The 20,981-nt window shown below is 45.3% G+C and overlaps 1 protein-coding gene and 1 pseudogene across 1 annotated transcript in view; one reads left to right on the top strand and one right to left on the bottom strand.

Moving 5' to 3' along the window:
- The window catches only part of LOC143158872 (uncharacterized), a 44,245-nt pseudogene extending 35,358 nt beyond the window's left edge, over positions 1-8,887 (bottom strand).
- MPC1 (mitochondrial pyruvate carrier 1) overlaps positions 1-20,981 on the top strand; it is a 546,410-nt gene that overhangs the window by 37,919 nt on the left and 487,510 nt on the right. The gene's annotated exons all lie outside the window — the stretch shown is intronic.

The following is a 20,981-nucleotide window of genomic DNA, read 5'->3' as shown; positions in this document are numbered from 1 at the left end:
GTACCAGTGCCAATATGGACCCCTGCGGGACGCCACTCGTCACCGATCTCCATCTGGACATTGAGCCATTGACCACCACCCTCTGGATGCGACCATCTAACCAATTCCTCATCCACCGGACAGTCCACCCATCAAATCCATAGCTCTCCAGTTTAGAGAGAAGGATGTCAGCCCCACGCATTACGACTGCCGCTGCTAAGAAAAAAAGGAGGGTAATTGTCATAGGCGATTCCCTTCTGAGGGGAACAGAGGGCCCGATATGCCGACCGGACCCGTCCCACAGGGAAGTCTGCTGCCTCCCTGGGGCCCGGGTCAGAGACATCACTAGGAAGCTCCCTGGTTTGGTACGGCCTTCTGATTACTACCCGCTGCTGGTTATACAGGCTGGCAGTGATGAGGTTGTGGAGAGAAGTCCTGCAGCGATCAAAAGGGACTTCAGGGCACTGGGGCGACTGGTTCAAGGATCGGGAGCACAGGTAGTGTTTTCCTCTATCCCTGCAGTGGCAGGGAAGGATACCGAAAGGAGCAGGAAAACACACCTGATCAACGCGTGGCTCAGGGGCTGGTGCCGTCGGAGGAATTTTGGCTTTTTTGATCATGGGGAGGTTTACATGGCACCGGGCCTGCTGGTGACAGACGGAGTCCAGCTCTCTCACAAGGGAAAAAGGATCATGGCTCATGAATTGGCAGGGCTCATTGAGAGGGCTTTAAACTAGGTTCGAAGGGGGAAGGGGATAAAACCAGGCTCGCTAGAGATGAGCCGAGGGGTGGCGTGCCAATGCCGGGGGCGAAATCGATAGCCCAGCTCAAGTGCATATACACCAATGCACGCAGCATGGGCGGCAAGCAGGAGGAGCTGGAAGCCATTGTGCAGCGGGAGAGATATGACTTAGTCGCCCTCACAGAAACATGGTGGGGAGACTCTCACGACTGGAGTGCTGCAATGGATGGCTACAGACTCTTCAGAAGGGACAGGCGAGGAAGGAGAGGCGGTGGGGTGGCCCTGTATGTTAGGGAGTGTTTTGATTGTATAGAGCTCAACGATTGTGATGATGGTACGGTTGAGTGTCTATGGGTAAGGATGAGGGGGAAGGCCAACGAGGCAGATATCCTGCTGGGAGTCTGTTATAGACCACCCAACCAGGATGAAGGGGCGGATGAAGCGTTCTATAAGCGGCTGGCAGAAGTCTCTCAATCGCTAGCCCTTGTTCTCGTGGGGGACTTCAACTTCCCGGATGTCTGCTGGAAATACAACACGGCAGAGAGGAAGCAGTCTAGGAGGTTCCTGGAGTGTGTGGAAGACAACTTCCTGACACAGCTGGTAAGTGAGCCTACCAGGGGAGGTGCCTCGCTCGACCTGCTGTTTACAAACAGAGAAGGACTGGTGGGAGATGTGGTGGTCGGAGGCCGTCTTGGGCTTAGCGACCATGAAATGATAGAATTCTCGCTTCTTGGTGAAGTAAGGAGGGGGGGCAGCAAAACCGCAACCATGGACTTCCGGAGGGCGGACTTTGGCCTGTTCAGGACGCTGGTTGAGAGAGTCCCGTGGGAGACGGTCCTGAAGGGCAAAGGGGTCCAGGAAGGCTGGACGATCTTCAAGAAGGAAGTCTTAAAGGCGCAGGAGCAGGCTGTCCCTGTACGCCGTAAGAAGAATGGGCGGGGAAGACGACCGGCCTGGCTGAACGGGGAGCTCTTGCTGGGACTCAGGAAAAAAAGGAGAGTTTACCGCTTGTGGAAGAAGGGGCAGGTGACTCAAGAAGAGTACAGGGATCTCGTTAGGTCGTGCAGAGAGGAAATGAGAAAGGCAAAAGCCCAGCTAGAACGCAATCTGGCCGCTGTCGTTAAAGACAACAAAAAAAGTTTTTACAAATATATTAATGACAAGAAGAGAGCCAAGGAGAATCTCCATCCTTTATTGGATGCAAGGGGGAACATTGTCACTGAGGATGAGGAAAAGGCTGAGGTACTCAATGCCTTCTTTGCCTCAGTCTTTAACAGGCAGACCAGTTATCCTCAGGGTACTCGGCCCCCCGAGCTGGAAGACGGGGACGGCGAGCAGGATGAACCCCCCGTAATCCAGGAGGAAGCAGTCAATGACCTGCTACGCCACCTGGACACTCACAAGTCTATGGGGCCGGATGGGATCCACCCGAGAGTGCTGAGGGAGCTGGCGGAGGTGCTCGCCAAGCCACTCTCCATCATTTATCAGCAGTCCTGGTTAACGGGGGAGGTCCCGGACGACTGGAGGCTTGCCAATGTGACGCCCATCCACAAGAAGGGCCGGAAGGAGGATCCGGGGAACTACAGGCCTGTCAGCCTGACCTCGGTGCCGGGGAAGATTATGGAGCGGCTCATCTTGAGGGCGCTCACAAGGCATGAGCGGGACAACCAGGGGATCCGGCCTAGCCAGCACGGGTTCATGAGAGGCAGGTCCTGCTTGACCAACCTGATCTCCTTCTATGACCAGGTGACCCGCCTAGTGGATGAGGGAAAGGCTGTGGATGTGGTCTACCTGGACTTCAGCAAGGCCTTTGACACTGTCTCCCACAGCATTCTCCTCGAGAAGCTGGCGGCTCACGGCTTAGACAGGTGGACTCTGCGCTGGGTCAAAAACTGGCTGGACGGCCGGGCCCAGAGAGTTGTGGTGAATGGAGTTACATCCAGTTGGCGGCCGGTCACGAGCGGTGCTCCCCAGGGCTCAGTACTGGGGCCGGTCTTGTTTAATATCTTTATTGATGATCTGGATGAGGGGATTGAGTGCACCCTCAGTAAGTTTGCAGACGACACCAAGTTGGGTGGGAGTGTTGATCTGCTCGAGGGTAGGAAGGCTCTGCAGAGGGACCTGGACAGGCTGGATGGATGGGCCCAGGCCAACTGTATGAGGTTCAACAAGGCCAAGTGCCGGGTCCTGCACTTGGGCCACAACAACCCCATGCAGCGCTACAGGCTTGGGGAAGAGTGGCTGGAAAGCTGCCTGGCGGAAAAGGACCTGGGGGTGTTGGTCGACAGCCGGCTGAACATGAGCCGGCAGTGTGCCCAGGTGGCCAAGAAGGCCAATGGCATCCTGGCCTGTATCAGAAATAGTGTGGCCAGTAGGAGTAGGGAAGTGATCGTGCCCCTGTACTCGGCCCTGGTGAGGCCGCACCTCGAATACTGTGTTCAGTTTTGGGCCCCTCACTACAAGAAGGACGTTGAGGTGCTGGAGCGTGTCCAGAGAAGGGCAACGAGGCTGGTGAGGGGTCTGGAGAACAAGTCTTATGAGGAGCGGCTGAGGGAACTGGGACTGTTCAGCCTGGAGAAAAGGAGGCTGAGGGGAGACCTCATCGCTCTCTACAACTACCTGAAAGGAAGTTGTAGCGAGGTGGGTGTTGGTCTTTTCTCCGAAGTAACAAGCGATAGGACGAGAGGAAATGGCCTCAAGTTGCGGCAGGGGAGGTTTAGATTGGATGTAAGGAAAAATTTCTTTACTGAAAGAGTGGTGAAACATTGGAACAGGCTGCCCAGGGAAGTGGTGGAGTCCCCATCCCTGGAGGTATTTAAAAGACGTGTAGATGAGGCGCTTAGGGACATGGTTTAGTGGGCCTGGTGGTGTTGGGTTGACGGTTGGACTCGATGATCTTAGAGGTCTTTTCCAACCTCAATGATTCTATGATTCTATGTTGTGGGGGACCGTGTCAAAGGCCTTACAGAGGTCCAGATAGATAGACGACATCTGCAGCCCTTCCTGTGTCCACTGATGTAGTCACCCCATCATAGAAGGCCACTAAATTAGTCAGGCAGGACTTGCCCTTGGTGAAGCCATGCTGGCTGTCTCGAATCACCTCCCTGTCCTCCATGTGCCTTAGCATAGCTTCCTGGAGGATCTGTTCCATGATCTTCCCAGGCACAGAGGTGAGACTGACTGGCCTGTAGTTCCCTGGGTCTTCCTTTTTTCCCTTTTGAAAAATGGGGGTTATGTTTCCCCTTTTCCAGTCAGTGGGAACTTCACCCGACTGCCACGACTTCTCCAATACGATGGATAGTGGCTTAGCAACTTCATCCGCCAGTTCCTTCAGGACCCACGGATGGATCTCACTGGGTCCCATGGACTTGTGGACCTTCAGGTGCCTTAGATGGTCTGTTGCTGTTAACATGTTTGATGTCAGTATCTGCTGCACCCCAACAGTCCATTGGATCCCGTTGTCCATTGTTTGTCCAGCCCAACTTTTTGTCATTCCTACAGAAGGCTCTCTGACCCCATGTGGCTGAGAAGGAATGAAGCAAAGCCCCAGAGCTCAGATCTTCTTAAAAGACACTGACACTTGAAGCCAGCAGAGACCATATTTATACAGATCTAATTATGCATGCATATACACAGGGTTAAAAGGCTGGGGGTTTTTATTTTCTTCCATTTTTGTTACACTGGGAGTAGAGGGAAGTTAAAAGCCTGCAAGCATTTTCCTGGCCAATGTTGTTTAATTCCACTTTTCTAAACCCTTTTATTTTGTTGGCTAAAAACTGCTATTATATACATTAGCGAGGTAGATGAAACTTGCTAAAATTTCAATTTCTTTTATGGCAACAATAAAGTAAGGTCATGTTTCCCTAAAGCCAACCAACAAGTGCCAACTCCCAAAGTCTCCGGGGCAGGGGGCGGGGGGAAGGCAAGAGACCATAAATTCTTGGTGCTTTTATTATTATCATTAACTCTGCCTAAAGTAATGCCTATTGTTTTGAGTGGACCTTTGCAAGCAGATGTTCCTCATATGGCAACTGAAATAGAATTTTGATTATAAATGGTTCTGTTCAAACTGGTCAGACTGGGTGTGCTATGAAGTATTTTTGTACATGCACGGAGGGACAGCAAAAGACATTGCTGTCTTTAACTGAGAGGACTTCCTCACACTATGTATGGTTAGAACATAGGAAGAAAGTTTTGAAAAAAATGTAGCTTTTCAGCTCTAAAAAGCTATTTGTAAGACCCCACCAGGCTACACTGAACTCTAGCATGCAAGGCGCCATCACCTAGTTCTCCTAACTGTCCTCTGAGATCCTAGCAGAATGAGACTCTTGTAGCTCCTCAACTGGGCAAAGAAGCTTGAAATTAGACTGAGAAAACTGATGCCAGATCAATGCACAGATGCAGGCAGGGGATGCCTTAGGCTGCTTAGTCTCCTACCACATGGGTTAGGTGAAGCTGCCTCCCCAGCAGGTTATCTGAGGAGCAGCAGCAATCCAAGAATCACCTGGCCTTCCTATGGCCTTATGGGTGCTCCCTGCCTGATGTTATGCACAAACAGCCCTGCTAAAGCCAGGCCAATGCTGTCACAAGTCTACACAATTTTGCTAAATTCTTCTTTCACCATGGGGTCACATGCTGAGGAGAATGTGCTACTATGGTGGACAGGGTGGGAAGGTGGGGGGGGCTCCTCTTTTTCTACTTGCTCAGCAGATGGCGTTTTCTGGCAATGCCACTGGTGAAATGAAGCTGTTCAAGGAGTTGTATCATGCTGTGAGGAACAGGCTGTACCATTAAAGGTAAGAGTCTATTAACAGAAGCATGGTGTGTTGACTTTCTTCCTCTTGTTTTTTCTACATAAAAGCTGTAACTTTCATATATATGTACAGGAAAAAAAAAGATATTTCAGCTTTTCTATAATGCTCACCACTATACTATAATTTTCTGCAGTACCATTCAAATCTATACTTCAAGAGAAGTCTGTGCAGGAAGTTTGTTATTCAACATAAAGGACAACTCCTCCTCATGGTTCTCCTGGAATTTTAATATACGAAATTGGAAAGAAGTGTTTTCTGAGTGTTACAGCTTGTGTGTAATACGTGTAAAGAAATGAATGTTTTAGCCCAACTGCCAGAGGAAGAGCCCTCAGCCACTAAAAGCAACTGTCAAACCTTCTCTTTCTCTAAGGAACTGCTGCATTTCACTGCTGGAGTGCAAGCATCAGCAGGTGAGGGTGCCACAGCATCAGGAGGGATTCCCTGAGTACCTGGGTTGTAAAGTGCGATGATTTTCTGCTGTTCAGCCACCAGCCTTTGCAGCTGCTCCATCTGCTGCTTCATCACCTGGTCCTGCTGCCCCGGAGTCTGAAAATATCATGAAGATACAGTATCAAACTACATTTCTGGATGGTTTTAAATCAGACAGAATCACCATATCTGGACTTTGGGGGTAGGTATTTCTTAAAGTGTGTATCACTTTTGATAAAGAATGTTGACATTTGTATTTAAAACTCTTTTGCCATTTTACAACTCAAAGGGTACACTAATACTGTGCAGGCAGTATGTGCCTTGCCAGATTTTGCTACTCAGCCTCACATCAGCCGGCATTTTCTTCTGATCTATGTGCTGGGATTTCCCTCCCACAGAAGCTAAAGCACAAAAGGGAGAGAAGTGTCCATCCATGTTTCGCACCAAGAAGGTGTTAGAACAGCATCAGAGCAGATGATACCCTCAGGTCAGGCTTCACTGTAAAACTTCAAAATGTGCCAGGGTCCAGCTTTTCATTGTTTGTTGAACTATCTGATAAATGGAAATCACCAGTATCGTCAATGAAAAGCAGCTTTCAAAAGTCAATATCCACAGAGCACAGATGCGATTAGGAGGAAATATGAGCATGGTCTGAAATTAGGGACAAAAGGATAGAAGAATAAGTCCAGTCTTTGGCTCCACAGAAATCTTCACTAACATGGAGAAAGGACTGACTCTGCCTCTGACTAAATTGCTGCAACTAGTTCCTCAGTCCTTCTGCAGGCCAGGCACTCCCCCTTGCCTCCCTGCAGGCACACACCTATGCAACTTGCCTTGGCCTTCTGAGTTTCCTAGTTTATGTTTATTTGACTCCTTCTCCCACTCATCTGTTTCTCCTGTCCTGTCCACTGGGAAGAACAACCAGAGATCAGTAGTGCAAGAGACAGGTCTTTTTTTTCTCTTTTTCTTTTTTATTTATTGTGAAGTGCCAGATCTGTTCCAGAACTAAAACTTACAGTGTAAAGACAACCTCATGTTGTTGCTGTGCCTGGAGCTTCCCAGAAGTCTGCCTGGAAGCATCATTTTCACTCTACTGCCCCTCTGTCTGGTATCACTTGAGAAGCACCATGTAACAAAGCAAACCCCAAGTTCTCTTTTTCTTTACCAGAATCTTTGAGAACATTTCAAGTAATTCACACAGTCAAATGCCAGAAGCCACCAAAGAACAAAGAATGCCCAAGACTCAGTATCAGATTTTATGACCAGCTGTTGACAGTTTAGGATATCACAGGATACATTCTGGTCATTAAACTTAATGATCTGGTTTATGTCATCCAAGAAAAGAAGTAGCAGACTCCTGTGACTCACAAGAAGTTGTCTTAAACTGCAGCCTTACCTACATGAATACTTTCCCAAAAACCAAGGAATAACAAGTTTCCTGTCCCTATATGTAAAGTACTAAAATCTTCATTAGACTGAGAGCTGAAGGTGGTGAGGACTCCTGACTGGCTCTTAAGTATCCCCTTGAGAAGGGCAGTGGGGAACTGGATCCCAGGGCAGGCTCAACACCACACTTAGCAGTCCTCAGCCACAGGAAATTTAGATGATCAAGGAGGCACTGCACTGGCACAGCCCAGCTGCAAATCTCCTGACACGTGACTGAAGAACAACACTTTTCCCAGCACTTGTCTGTTGTGCAGAGGTGGTGCCAACAGTGTCAAGAAAAGAAGCCCTGAGGTGAGGTGGGCTCAGGGCAAGAGGCAGATGATGCAACCTTGTTAGCCCAGGTACTTCTGATTTTGACATAATCAAAAAATGTTAAAATGATGATAGACTTCCAGTGAAGAAAGTGTTGAGAACTGCCAGCATAGACACATCCTAAATAATAAATTCAACTGTATTGGAAACATAAGAGTTTCTTTAAAATATGCAACTAAGGCACTGTATTGTTTACTATGCTATGAGAAGCACATAGAGCACTCAGTGGAAGAGATACTGTGGAGTTACTCCTGTCCATCACTTCTTTGTCAAAACTAGGAAGAAGAGGCAAAAGTCAGAAATGGAAAAAAGATAAAAAAGGAGATGGAGCATGAGAAAAGGACTGATAGAAAGACATACGGAAATAAGAACATGAACATGCCCCACAACCATTACACACATGAGTACATGGAGTCAGAACATGCAATCTTTTTTTGCCAGAGGGAGGGAGATAGCGATAACTATTGAACAAGAGGAACATGAGAAAAATTGATTAATTGTCTCTTGGGAAAAGCACTTTATTGCCTGGATGCATTAGAGCAACAGGATCAGACACAGGGTTATGATGCTTTTCCCAGTGCTTGCCAATAAAGCTTCCTACTTGTAGACAGACACAAAAGTTACTGGCCCTTTCTTCCTGAAGAGGCTGTGCAACTATCAGAAATATACAATATGCAGTTATAAAGTCAGTGATTATTTAAAGAAAACTAACCTGTTCCATGTTTTTGTAGGTGGGAGCACAATGTTTCATCCCAGGCCCTGAGGCGGGGAGCAGAGGAGGAGTGAACATTTCCAAGGTGTCACTTGCATCATGAATTCCAGACGGGGTTACACTGGAAGCCAACTTTTGAGGAAAAAAATCAGAGCTGGCCAAATAATATAATTGCCTTGCATGCTGAAAAGCTTCGTTGTGGCCCAAGTTATCTGTTGAGACACTACTGTCGCCCATCATACCGCTGGCTTCTGAACTGTATAAAAGTGGACACTGCTTGCTGGAGGACTCACTCGTATTGTCAACCCAACCCAGGGATAAAGAAGGCATGACCTTCTCAATTGTTATATTGGAAGATGGTACCATGCTTGCCAGATCACTGGCAGCCTGCTGTGACATATGGTCTTCCTCCTTAAAAGCATCTGCTTCCATGCCCTGCTTTCTGAAATCCATGTTAGGGATGTGCAGTAAAAACCACCAGGAACAAATGTGTCATACTGACATAGTAAATCCTGCGGTTTGTCTTCTTTCTTTTTTTTTTTTTTCATCCAAGAGATTTTTCTTTTAGCCCAGGCTGAATGTAGAGTATCTTCTGACTTCAGAAACTGTAAAACATATATATATATTTATATATTTTAATATATATAAAAGTATATATAAATATACATATATATTAAAAATACTGTTAGAATACACGCAATAGAAAAAAACCTATAAAATCACAGTATTTCCACCAGCTAAAATGGCTTAGATGTACTGTCTGCTCTGTCACTGTTAAATCCTAAAGTCTCAGACAAACAGGAACAGATGTAAGACTCTATTACAATAAAAACCAAAACCCATTCACCACTAGAAGCATTTGCCAAAGTGTCCTGACCTTGTCTTTCAGCTAAATCTTCAGCCTTTAAGTTCAGAGAAAGTGCTCAATGTCCAAAGATGACTGCCAAAAGCAGGGAACGGAGATAACAGGAAGAAACAAGAGAAAACAAATGGCATGTGAAAAAAAACAAACAAAAAATCACTAGAAAACCACCTGATGTTTAAGTAGCTCAGAATAATGTTTATTTCAAAAAGATAGAATAACACAGCTACAGCTTGCATCTGTTCTCCCTGAGACCTGTATGGCTGAGACAGCTGCGCAACACAAACATTCTCTTTCCCCTCTTTAGGCACTTGGCTCCAGTCCTTCCGAGGCAGGGGCCAGGCATTTGCTACTTACCTTAAAAAATGGGGGCGGGGGGGTATATTTCAGCAGCTGAAGCTAGTGAGCTCCCCCATCTTGCCTGCTATGGGAGGATTCGAAGGTAGTTTATTTGCACTCCTTGAAAAACGTGGAGTCTCCAAGAATTTCATTCGCTCGCAAGAAAATTATTCAATGCCTTCTTCCTACTTTAATGTAAGTGGTTTGCGTAAGATGTATACACACCCTACCAGTTTCAATACCTGCTTTGACAGATCCATCATGTGTAGCTAGGAAACATTATGTTGTTTGCAGGCTTAAACTCCCTTTGAGTAATCTACAGTTCCACTGGAAACCATTTTGGAAATCTACAAATCTAAACCAACAGAAGTCCAGGCTGTCTGGGCAGATGCTTGTACACTGAAATAAGAACCCTACAGAATGGATCTTCAGTAGGAGTGCAAAAAAAAAAGGAAGCAGGTGTAGGGAAGACAGAGGACTGGATAGGGACAGATCAGAAAGGATGGGCTAAGAAATCACATTTAAAGAAAAGAGTAGAGCCTATGACCCTATATTGCAATTCCCTCCAAAGCCTAAGAGGGAACGCCAGATCCCTGAGTCTCCCTGTTCCTCTGCTGTCAACAGCAGTACTGGTTGTATCCTGGTATTGCACAGGATATGATAATTTGCTTCTCCTACAGATCCCCACTTCAGGTCAAACTCAAGTGGACCTAAAAGTTCCAACCTGCCAGTGATTTTTCTGAGTATAATGCTATATGCAAGTTGGTTGTTTTTTTTGTTTGTTTGTTTAACTTTTTTTTTTAAACCTAGGCAACAACACATACACACAAAAATCACTTAGCTATTCATAGGGTACAAAGTTCAAATGCTGAGCAGTTATCAGCTGCCAGCATGAAGGTTACTCTCAGTAGTAAGGGGCAATACAAAGGCTATTGGTGGCCTGTCCCACTGACATATTTTGCACCAGGTGCATGGAGACTCCATGTCCTGGTCATGCTTTTTCCAAAATACAAATGAAGGAAATATAATCTGAAGGCTAAGAATGGTGGGATCTGGAAACAGGCGACATTTGCCAAGAGTGTCTCCAAACACATACTTCCCTTTAGGCACCACACCCACTGCACAGCAGGTAAGGAATTATGAAGAACTGGATTTTGTGAGAAAACCTCCCTGACATCATCAGCAAGGAAAAGATATTCCAAACTTGACACTGATAAGGAGGTCTCTGAGTGACTCACTTGACAGTGTCAGCTTTTTTCCCATTAAAAATAAAAAGAAATTCCAATAACTGTCTATCATAGTTGATCTTCTTCATCAGTTTAACATACTGTAATCTCAGAAAGGTGTGTGTGGGGGTGTATTCTTAATGTATGAGGTTTCATAGGTAAGAAATAATTTGTTTATAAAAGTGAACACTGCCTAGGCTGGTAGCTGACTTCAGTTTGGATAAGAAACTGAACACTAAAACTTGCTCTATCATGAACCTTTTCAATGTTTGCGTTCTCATTGCTGTGGATTGCCAGGGAATTAGTGACTAAACAGAAGCTCTCACCCACAGCCCTGATCCCTGCGGTTCTTCCTGGACTGCACCACTCAATCAAAGCCAAACGAAGCCTCCTCCTCTCCAGGCAACAAGGTAGTTCCTCAGTAAATATGGCCAAAGCAGTCAAAACTACTCCCTGTGAGGTAAAAATACCTTTGCACAGAGCACCTTGGCAGCCGGCAGGAGCAAACAAGGAAGCGCGGTACAGGCTGACGATTGTCTTGTGAAGTGTTTGTTGGGATTCTCTGTTTTAGCAGATTTTTTTCATTTAAAAACTATTCTAAAGACTAACATGTTTTATCTCAGGTAGTCTCCTAATAAATATCAGACAAAATAAATAAGTAAAATACTTTGCACTTTCACAGAGCCTTCCACCCATGTAATTTTAAAGCACTGCTTGCATGAAGTCAGTATGGCTTTGCATACATGACCTGATCTTTAGCCCTGCTAAATCCTCACAAATTCCCCTGAAAACAAGTAGAAATCTAACTGAAAGCCCAGACAGTTTTAATAAGGTCCCCCAAAATAGCATTAGGAAGTTAACCATAGTGGCTCAGGCCTGCACACCTCAGCTGAAGCCTCAGAGCCAGACTCGCAGCCCTGCGAGAGCTGCCAGTGATGGGGGCACCCCAGGGAAGCCCTCTTCCCGTAGCACTGTCTGAAAGACTTTGGGAGAAGAATTTTCCTAAACCCTGGAGCAGTTCCCTGAGTGTCTCCCTACTGGAAATAGCAATGAGAAGTTATTATTTGTAAATTTTCCTTCTGCTTTTTTAAATCGTATTATTAAGAGTGGAGCAACAGCCATAAACTTGATGCATAGAGATAAACAGAACAAGGAGACATAAATCAGTGGTGATAATTTTCTTTTAAGCAGCACAGAATATAAAATATTCTACAAGCATTGAAGTGCTGGACTTATCCTGCACTCACTGCCTTCTCCAAAATCTGATGAATTTTTTATTTTTCTATATCTGCACTGCTCTGATACCCTAACAATCCCAGGCACAGATCTTGATCCTTCTCTGCTGGGAATGGTACAAGCCCATAACAAAATGACACTTTATTTTATAATCAGCTTATGCAAATAAGGATGCAGCTGCTTCATGGGTTATATTTGGCTTCTGTAAAGATGAACATGCAATATAAAAAACAATAATAACATAAAAAGGATGAAGTTTGTCCATTAATTCCCATTAACTTCTGTATGCTTTGGGACATGTCTAAACTAATACAATGAAAAACATCATACATCAACACAAAAATCCATTAAATTTTTTCTTTTAAAAGTACTGAATAATTTCAAAAAATACTTAGCTAGCCAAGAAATTTTATAGGGGAAAACAGAGCTATCAGTAACACCAGAGCAATATCTAACTCTTCACACCTCGAGTGATTCAAGAGAAAAGCAAGACTGGTATCAGGCTAAACAAAATGGAGTTTCCAGATAGTTCCTAGTGATATTTAGGATTTAATTATAATCTTCAAGTCTTTTGTTGTAAGAGATGTGCTGACATATACATTTAGGTTTAGAAGGTATATTGGGCGATCATGTTTTTTTAAGTTATTAATAGATTTGTGATATGTTTATATTTGCTTATTTTTCATTATACTTTGGGATTTATTCTTCTTATGCAATATGCAATTGTTTGATGATGTAATAAGAAATCATACATTTATTTAAGGTGAGGAACATAGCCATTTATCTGTATTATTGCTGTTGTTACTTGTTCCCTATGACCACAATGGCTGGTGCATTTGAAAGCTACTATTTGACAACTGATAAAACTCATTACTGTGATCACTGATATCAAACAGTGGCAAATTATTTCTTATCTATGGCCAGTTCTGCACATGTTGTTTCAATATTTGCTGCTGGAGCATCATTCATGCCACTGAAGTCAAGAGGAGCAGTGCTGAAGCCTTTCCTGTGTGGTGGAGTGACACTGCTCCTCACCCCCAGCTGCGAGCAGCTCGGCTGAACCCTGGCCTGCCTCTGCCACGGCAGTATTTTTCTGCGAAGTCTGCATACCTTAACATTGGCGTTTCTAGCATTTTCCCTTCTTTCTCCAAGTGGATGCCAGGTCTCCTCCCGGCAAGACACTGCCAGCCACCTCATTAGCAAGCTAGAGTCTTTAAAAGCAGCCAAAATGTAGAGCATAGATTCATTTTTCTCTTTTTATTTTTTTTAAATCTTTCCTTTTCACTCAGGTGCTGGCAGCATGGGCAGCTGCCTGCCCCAAACAGCCTGCAGTGCAGCATGGAAACATGTAGCAGCAGTGTGACCTCCGTACTCAGCTTTTTGGTACTTGCTCCTAATTTTTTTGGATAAGCAGTTTCAGACCGAGCTCATAACTTCCCCCAGGACCTAGCTGCAACAGCATACCGTGAGGGCTTGCTCTTCCTGAATTAGTAACTTGTTAGTGTGATTTGTTTACTAGTTCTGAGTGTACACTACTAACACCTTAGTAACAGTATCCACAATTCGGTATAACAATCTAGTTGACATGAGTTACTGTCATTTAAGCACAGCTCATTTACTATCTACCATTTAGGATACTCCAGGGTGTTTTAACTGCATATAATTTATCTTGGCCTCTGTAAAGACTTCCCAGGAGAGATTTCTGTTGCCTTGCATATTGCTCATTCAAGTTTCACTACAGCAGAATTATTGTCACAGTTGAAAACTTCCAAATCAGTTTGTTTTTTTCTTTTTCTTTCTCATTTGTACACCATGTCATATAGAAAAAGACCTCTGTTAAACGTAGGATGGTTTAGCTACCGGTTAAAGTTACATATGATCAACATTCTGAAAATGCAACTCAAAGGCATCTTAATAATTCTTCTCTCCCTCTTTTTTCTTTAGATACCCTGGGATATTAAACAGATGGGAATTACACAGCAGAAGCTCTGCAAGGCTGCACATGAAACAACAGACTAGAAAGGGCCACCAGTGCCACATGGCCAGCAGCTCTTCCAGCCAAGACAAAGCGGCAACCCCTGCTCCCCTGCTTGCTGCTCCTCCTGGAGAATTTAGGGCAAGAAGAGGGAATGGGAGATAAATCAGACGAGGAAAGAAAGAAGCACTTAAACAGCTGCCTTGTTTGGCTTGTTCAGGAGTGCTCTACACTGCTGGAGCAGAGCAAAAATCACTGAAGAAAGAACATCCGTTTTAGCAGTCAGCTCTCTTTACGTTACAGATTCCTAGGTTTCTTCTCCTGTCTACTGCAAGACCAACTCAGGTAGCACTGCAGAGATGCAAAATAAGAAAATAACAGCATTGCAAGAGAATGGAAAGGATGAACAAATTAAAGGAAACAAAGGCAAAATGTCAGAGAACAGACCTGTGACTGGGGAACAGGTATTACTTAGACCCAGTTCTCTCCCTTAAATTTTGGCAGATAAGAGGTTTGGAGGAAGGGGTGACGTGTTTTCTGTTTCATGCAACTAAAGCTAGAATCCTATATGTTACAAAATAAATCACAGTTCCAGAAACAACTGTCTTTCCAATATGGAAATTTTATTGTTCAACTTCAGTCTGTTTTTCCCAGTTTCTTTCTGTGTACTCACCTCTTCCCCCGCCTCCTCACACATATCTGCACTAGACAGTTTATTGCCCTTCCTGTTGATTTGTTCTCAGTCACACTGAAAAAAGCACTTGAAAAAGTACACCTATAGGCAGCAGAAGCTGAACCAAAGAGAAATCCTATTGCCTATGAACACATCACATAGCTTCTCCCTGTCAATGATGTGAAAGCCAGCTGCACTTCAGCACCTTTCACCTGCCCCAACAAAAAGACTAGGCTGGAATTGAAAACAAAATGTGGAAGGAGGTCATAAATTACATGAAGCTAAACAAGATCTGTCAGCATGTCCTAACAAAGGTTTCTCTGGAAATGCAAAAGTATCCTACAGTTTTTCTTACGGTCTCATGTTATACATATGCTACATTTCTCTCACCGCCCATTTCTTATCCAAGCCTCCGATACCAACCCTCTGTCCCACAGTGGAGCTGTGACTGAGCTGCCATGTCTTCAGCATCCATGGGACTAACATGGCAAGATGTTGGCAGTCCTCTTGTATCCAAAAACATTCATATTCAAGAAGGAAAGATAATGGGAGCAAATATAATGGGAGCAAAACTCAGTCCAAAACCACCTGATGTCTACCCTGCTGTACAGTTAGTAGGGGTTGTCGAGCAGAGGAAGTGAAGATCCCAAAGACTCGTGAAGCAGACAAATATGAAGCAGCAGGAATGCTTAGGACACAAAGACCTCTGACAAGCATTTTAAGGAATGTAAAAGCTGGATGAAAGCGAGACCTGAAAGTTCACACACTATGAAGAACTACATAACTGTATAAATATATACATAAGATAGAAATACCTATATGAATAATATATAAACGCAGGTATACAAATATATACGTACTTCTTGGTTACATAGAGTTTATGAGGAAGCTATCGGAACTATGTACAACTAAATCTGGAGAGAAAGCTCCACTAAGTATGAAGACCTTTGCCTCTGCAAGGGACTGCCACAAGGTCAGCGCAATCCTTTTCAATAGTGCTGCTTAATCCCTGGTGATAAAGGATATGTAGAATTTTCTGGGTGGAACTAGGATCAATTTACCTATTGGCAAGTGCAGCAAAAACAGTACGTCCCTAAGACAAAACAAGTAGGCATGGGCAACTCACTATAATATAGAATCATAGATTCATAGAATCATTGAGGTTGGAAAAGACCTCCAAGATCATCAAGTCCAACCGTCAACCCAACACCACCGTGTCCACTAAACCATGTCCCTAAGTGCCTCATCTACTCGTCTTTTAAATACCTCCAGGGATGGGGACTCAACCACTTCCCTGGGCAGCCTGTTCCAATGTTTCACCACTCTTTCAGTAAAGAAATTTTCCTCATGGCCAATCTAAACCTCCCCTGGCGCAACTTGAGGCCATTTCCTCTCGTCCTATCGCTTGTTACTTGGGAGAAGAGACCAACACCCACCTCGCTACAACCTCCTTTCAGGTAGTTGTAGAGAGCGATGAGGTCTCCCCTCAGCCTCCTTTTCTCCAGGCTAAACAACCCCAGTTCCCTCAGCCGCTCCTCATAAGACTTGCTCTCCAGACCCCTCACCAGCTTCGTTGCCCTTCTCTGGACATGCTCCAGGACCTCAATGTCCTTCTTGTAGTGAGGGGCCCAAAACTGAACACAGTATTCGAGGTGCGGCCTCCCCAGTGCCGAGTACAGGGGCACGATCACTTCCCTGCTCCTGCTGGCCACACTATTTCTGATACAGGCCAGGATGCCATTGGCCTTCTTGGCCGCCTGGGCACACTGCCGGCTCATGTTCAGCCGGCTGTCGACCAACACCCCCAGGTCCTTTTCCGCCAGGCAGCTTTCCAGCCACTCTTCCCCAAGCCTGTAGCGCTGCATGGGGTTGTTGTGGCCCAAGTGCAGGACCCGGCACTTGACCTTGTTGAACCTCATACAGTTGGCCTGGGCCCATCCATCCAGCCTGTCCAGGTCCCTCTGCAGAGCCTTCCTACCCTCGAGCAGATCAACACTCCCGCCCAACTTGGTGTCGTCTGCAAACTGACTGAGGGTGCACTCGATCCCCTCATCCAGATCATCGATAAAGATATTAAACAAGACCGGCCCCAAAACTGAGCCCTGGGGAACACAAAATAGAATAGTAATTAAAAGCAGCTTGAGAATAGATTTCAAAATTCCTCTCCTGTTGTTCATTTGTATAAATTAATCCCTAGACAAAAGAGGAATTCACCAAATAGCTCCCAGCAAGCGAGCCTGAAATTCTGAAATAGGCATGTGATGCTTTGCCCCTTGTATTATCTGTTGCTGTGTCTTAGAAGAAGAGAAGTTTGCAGGCAGAGTAAAAAAGGGCCAGAGTTTAATTCTCTGCAGACACTGGTATCTGCTATGAAGCAAAAAAAGATTTCTGTTAACTGAAGAATACCCCTCCACCCGAGAGAGAAAGCTCAAGTAGTTGGTGATGTGTACTGATATAAATGGGTACATATTCTCCATTACACAAAGACAACTCAAGCCCACAACAATGAAAGAAGACCTGGCTTTGGGAAAAAAGTAAACTGCGTGACTGCATTGTGCTCTGTAATATGTCTCTGTTCATTCAGGCTGCAAAGAAGCTTTGATTACATCTACAAAGTAATAACATCTTTTTAAGGTGTGACATTCCTGTGCATCCTTTGCGATGTAAAATTACAAAAAAAATAGTACAGATACTACATTACGCTTTCAGATAATTTGTACGGGTTTTAACCACTAGAGGGAAATCTTGCACTATTCTGAGTGAGCAAACAGACTAAAATCGAAGCACACGGATGATTTTTAAAAATGTAACAGTGAAAATAATTTTACGTCTAAAAGAAACGCATGCTCTCTGAAGTAATCTTAAGGGATTCTCAGGATAGTATCAGTGTGTCATGACATGTTATGATATTAAATGTGAAATTTCAAAAATTCATAATAAATGAACAGTGGCAGTTTTTTGCACCCTACTGGCTACTAAACTCAGACTGATGGAAAGCCCAAACACTAAACTCAGACTGATGGAAAGCCCAAACAGTTTCCAAATACACCCAGGCCTCCACACTCATGTCAAGAAGACAGTAACAATGACTTGCAGACAGTTTTTAAATTGGAGCACTGCTCTGTTTCTGAACTAGGTGATACCACATAATTGACTCAGCCTGTTTATACCATGACACCCATTTTTCCAGCTGGAATTACCAGCCCACCTTGAGCGAAGTCCACAAGAAGGGCGCTTTGCCAATGGAGCTACACTGGCTGTAACAGGCTATAACAGCAATAATGTGGATACAGCTTATAACAACAAAACTGACTTTCTGCCAGTTATCACTAACCCCTACTTCCTTTGCAAGACAGATTTCGATGAGCAGTGTCCTGGTTTTGGCTGGGATAGAGTTAATTTTCTTCCTAGTAGCTGGTACAGTGCTGTGTTTTGGATTTAGTATAAAAATAATGTTGATAACACACCGATGTTTTAGTTGTTGCTAAGTAGTGCTTACACTAGTCAAGGACTTTTCAGCTTCCCGTGCTCTACCGACAGAGAAGGCTGCAGGTGCACAAGGAGCTGGGAGGGGGCACAGCCAGGACAGCTGACCCAAACTGGCCACAGGGATATTCCATACCATGTGACGTCATGCTCAGTACATAAACTGGGGAAAGCTGGCCGGGGGGGCCGCTGCTCAGGGACTGGCTGGGCATCGGTCGGTGGGTGGTGAGCAATTGCACTGTGCATCACTTGCTTTGCATAGTCTATTTTTTTTTTTTTTAATCATCATCATTATTACTATTCTACTTTATTTTATTTCAATTATTAAACTGTTCTTATCTCAACCCATGAGTTTTCTCACTTTTACTCTTCTGATTCTCTCCCCCATCCCACCGGGGCAGGGGATAGTGAGCAAGCAGCTGTGTGGTGCTCAGTTGCCAGCTGAGGTTAAACCACGACAGTAACACTACTGGTTTATGATGTGATAAAATTTTTGGTCATGAGACTAATTTTTGTATTTGTACTTTTGTATTTGTACTCAGCATTGCCGTCATCTCCGTACCTAAGGACCCACTTTTCAGAAACTATTAATAATTACACCTTTTACCTTTTCTCCTTGGGGAACCAGTCTATGGGGGAGACTGGGGGGGGGGGGACACTTTCGCCCACACCTTCACCTTCCCTTTCTCCTTCAGGCGAGTTACAACAGCTCTTGAGAATTTTGAATATCCTTGGGATGTTCAAACCAGCACGGTCCTATTGCTCTGTCTCCTGAATGTGGTTCAGGTCTTGTTTAAGGTTAAACAATTATTTGAGAATACCATCCAGAGATCGACCCCGGCGACAGGCACTGTGGCTACTCCAACCCCCACGACAGGCACTGTGGCTACTCCAACCCCAGCAACAGGCACTGTGGCTACTCAAACTCCACGACAGGCACCACAACTACTCCAGCCCCACAACAGGCACTGCAACTACTCAAATCCCAACAAAAGGCACTGCGACTGAACCAGAGAATCAACCTGTGCTGGTATCAGTCGCCCTTATACATGAGAAGAAATACACAAGAAAATCAACTTATTTAGTAAGGGATGAAGATGAACCAGGGCCATCACAAGAAGAGGAGGAAGAAGAGGCAAAACCCATAAATGAGATGGTAACCACCTGATCCCTATCCCTGAGTGAGCTGCAAGATATGCAAAAAGATTTCAGTCATCATCCAGGCGAGCATGTTGTCACCTGGCTGCTCCAATGCTGGAATAACAGGGTCAGTAGCCTGGAATTAGAGGGTAGGGAAGCCAAACAGTTGGGATCCCTTTCCAGGGAAGGGGGCTTTGACAAAGCAATTGGAAAAGGGACACAAGCCCTCAGCCTCTGGAGGTGACTCCTGTCATGCATGAAGGAAAGGTATCCCTTCAAGGAAGATGTTGTATGTCACCCAGGCAAGTGGATCACCATGGAGAGAGGTTCCAGTACCTGAGGGAATTAGTTGTGCTGGAGGTGATTTATGATGACCTGAACAATGAGCAGTTATCCAAAGATCCAGATGAAGTCAGGTGCACACGACCCATCATGTGACGGAAGTTTGTACCAAGTGCACCATCGTCATATGCCAACTCATTGGCAATAATGACCTGGAAAGATGGAGAGGAACAAGCAGTGGATGAATTGGCTGACCAACTCCGGCAATACAAAGAAAGTCTCTCTTCCTCCCTAAAGGCCTGCATCTCGGCTGTGGAGAAAATGTCCTGGGAGCTCCAGCGATTCACAGAGGATATGTCCTACTCCCCACCTGTACGGACCAGTATCTCAGCTATTAGGAATAAGCATCCCTCTGCACAAGAGAGAGGTTATAGTGAATACACACCACGGCCCACCCTGTGGTTTTACCTATATGACCATGGAGAGGACATGAGGAAGTGGGATGGAAAACCTACCTCGACCCTAGAGGCACGGGTATGTGAGTTGCAAGGAAAAGTAATCACAAAAGGAGGTTCTTCCCGGAAAATTGCTGCTCCAGTTTCCAGCAGGCAGTTCCCCAGACAGAATAGAAGGGCTGATTTTACTTCCGATCTTAATAAAGGGACTTTTGATTCACACTTACAAGAAGTGAGTAACAGATACTATGACCAGGACTAGAGGGGCCCTGCCTCCAGCCAGGGGGAGGAAAGGGACAACCAGGTTTACTGGACTGTGTGGATTTGGTGGCCTGGCACATCAGACCCACAGGAGTATAAGGCTCTAGTGAACACCGGTGCACAGTGTACCCTAACACCATCAAGCTATAAAGGGGCAGAACCCATCTGTATTTCTGGAGTGGCAGGGGGATCCCAACAGCTAACTGTATTGGAGGCCGAAGTGAGTCTAACTGGGAATGGGTGGCAGAAGCACCCCATTGTGACTGGCCCAGAGGCTCCGTGTATCCTTGGCATAGACTACCTCAGGAGAGGGTATTTCAAGGACCCCAAAGGGTACTGGTGGGCTTTTGGTATAGCTGCCTTGGAGATGGAAGAAATTAAGCAGCTGTCCACCCTGCCCGGTCTCTCGGAGGACCCTTCTGTTGTGGGATTGCTGAGGGTCGAAGACCAACAGGTGCCAATTGCTACCACAATGGTGCACCGGCAGCAATATTGCACCAACCGGGACTCCCTGATTCCCATCCATAAGCTGATTCATCGACTGGAGAGCCAAGGAGTGATCAGCAGGACTCGCTCACCCTTTAACAGTCCCATATGGCCAGTGCGAAAATC

Source organism: Aptenodytes patagonicus, chromosome 3, assembly GCF_965638725.1.
Source record: "Aptenodytes patagonicus chromosome 3, bAptPat1.pri.cur, whole genome shotgun sequence".
NCBI lineage: Eukaryota > Metazoa > Chordata > Aves > Sphenisciformes > Spheniscidae > Aptenodytes > Aptenodytes patagonicus.
This window is presented reverse-complemented; position numbering and strand designations above follow the sequence as displayed.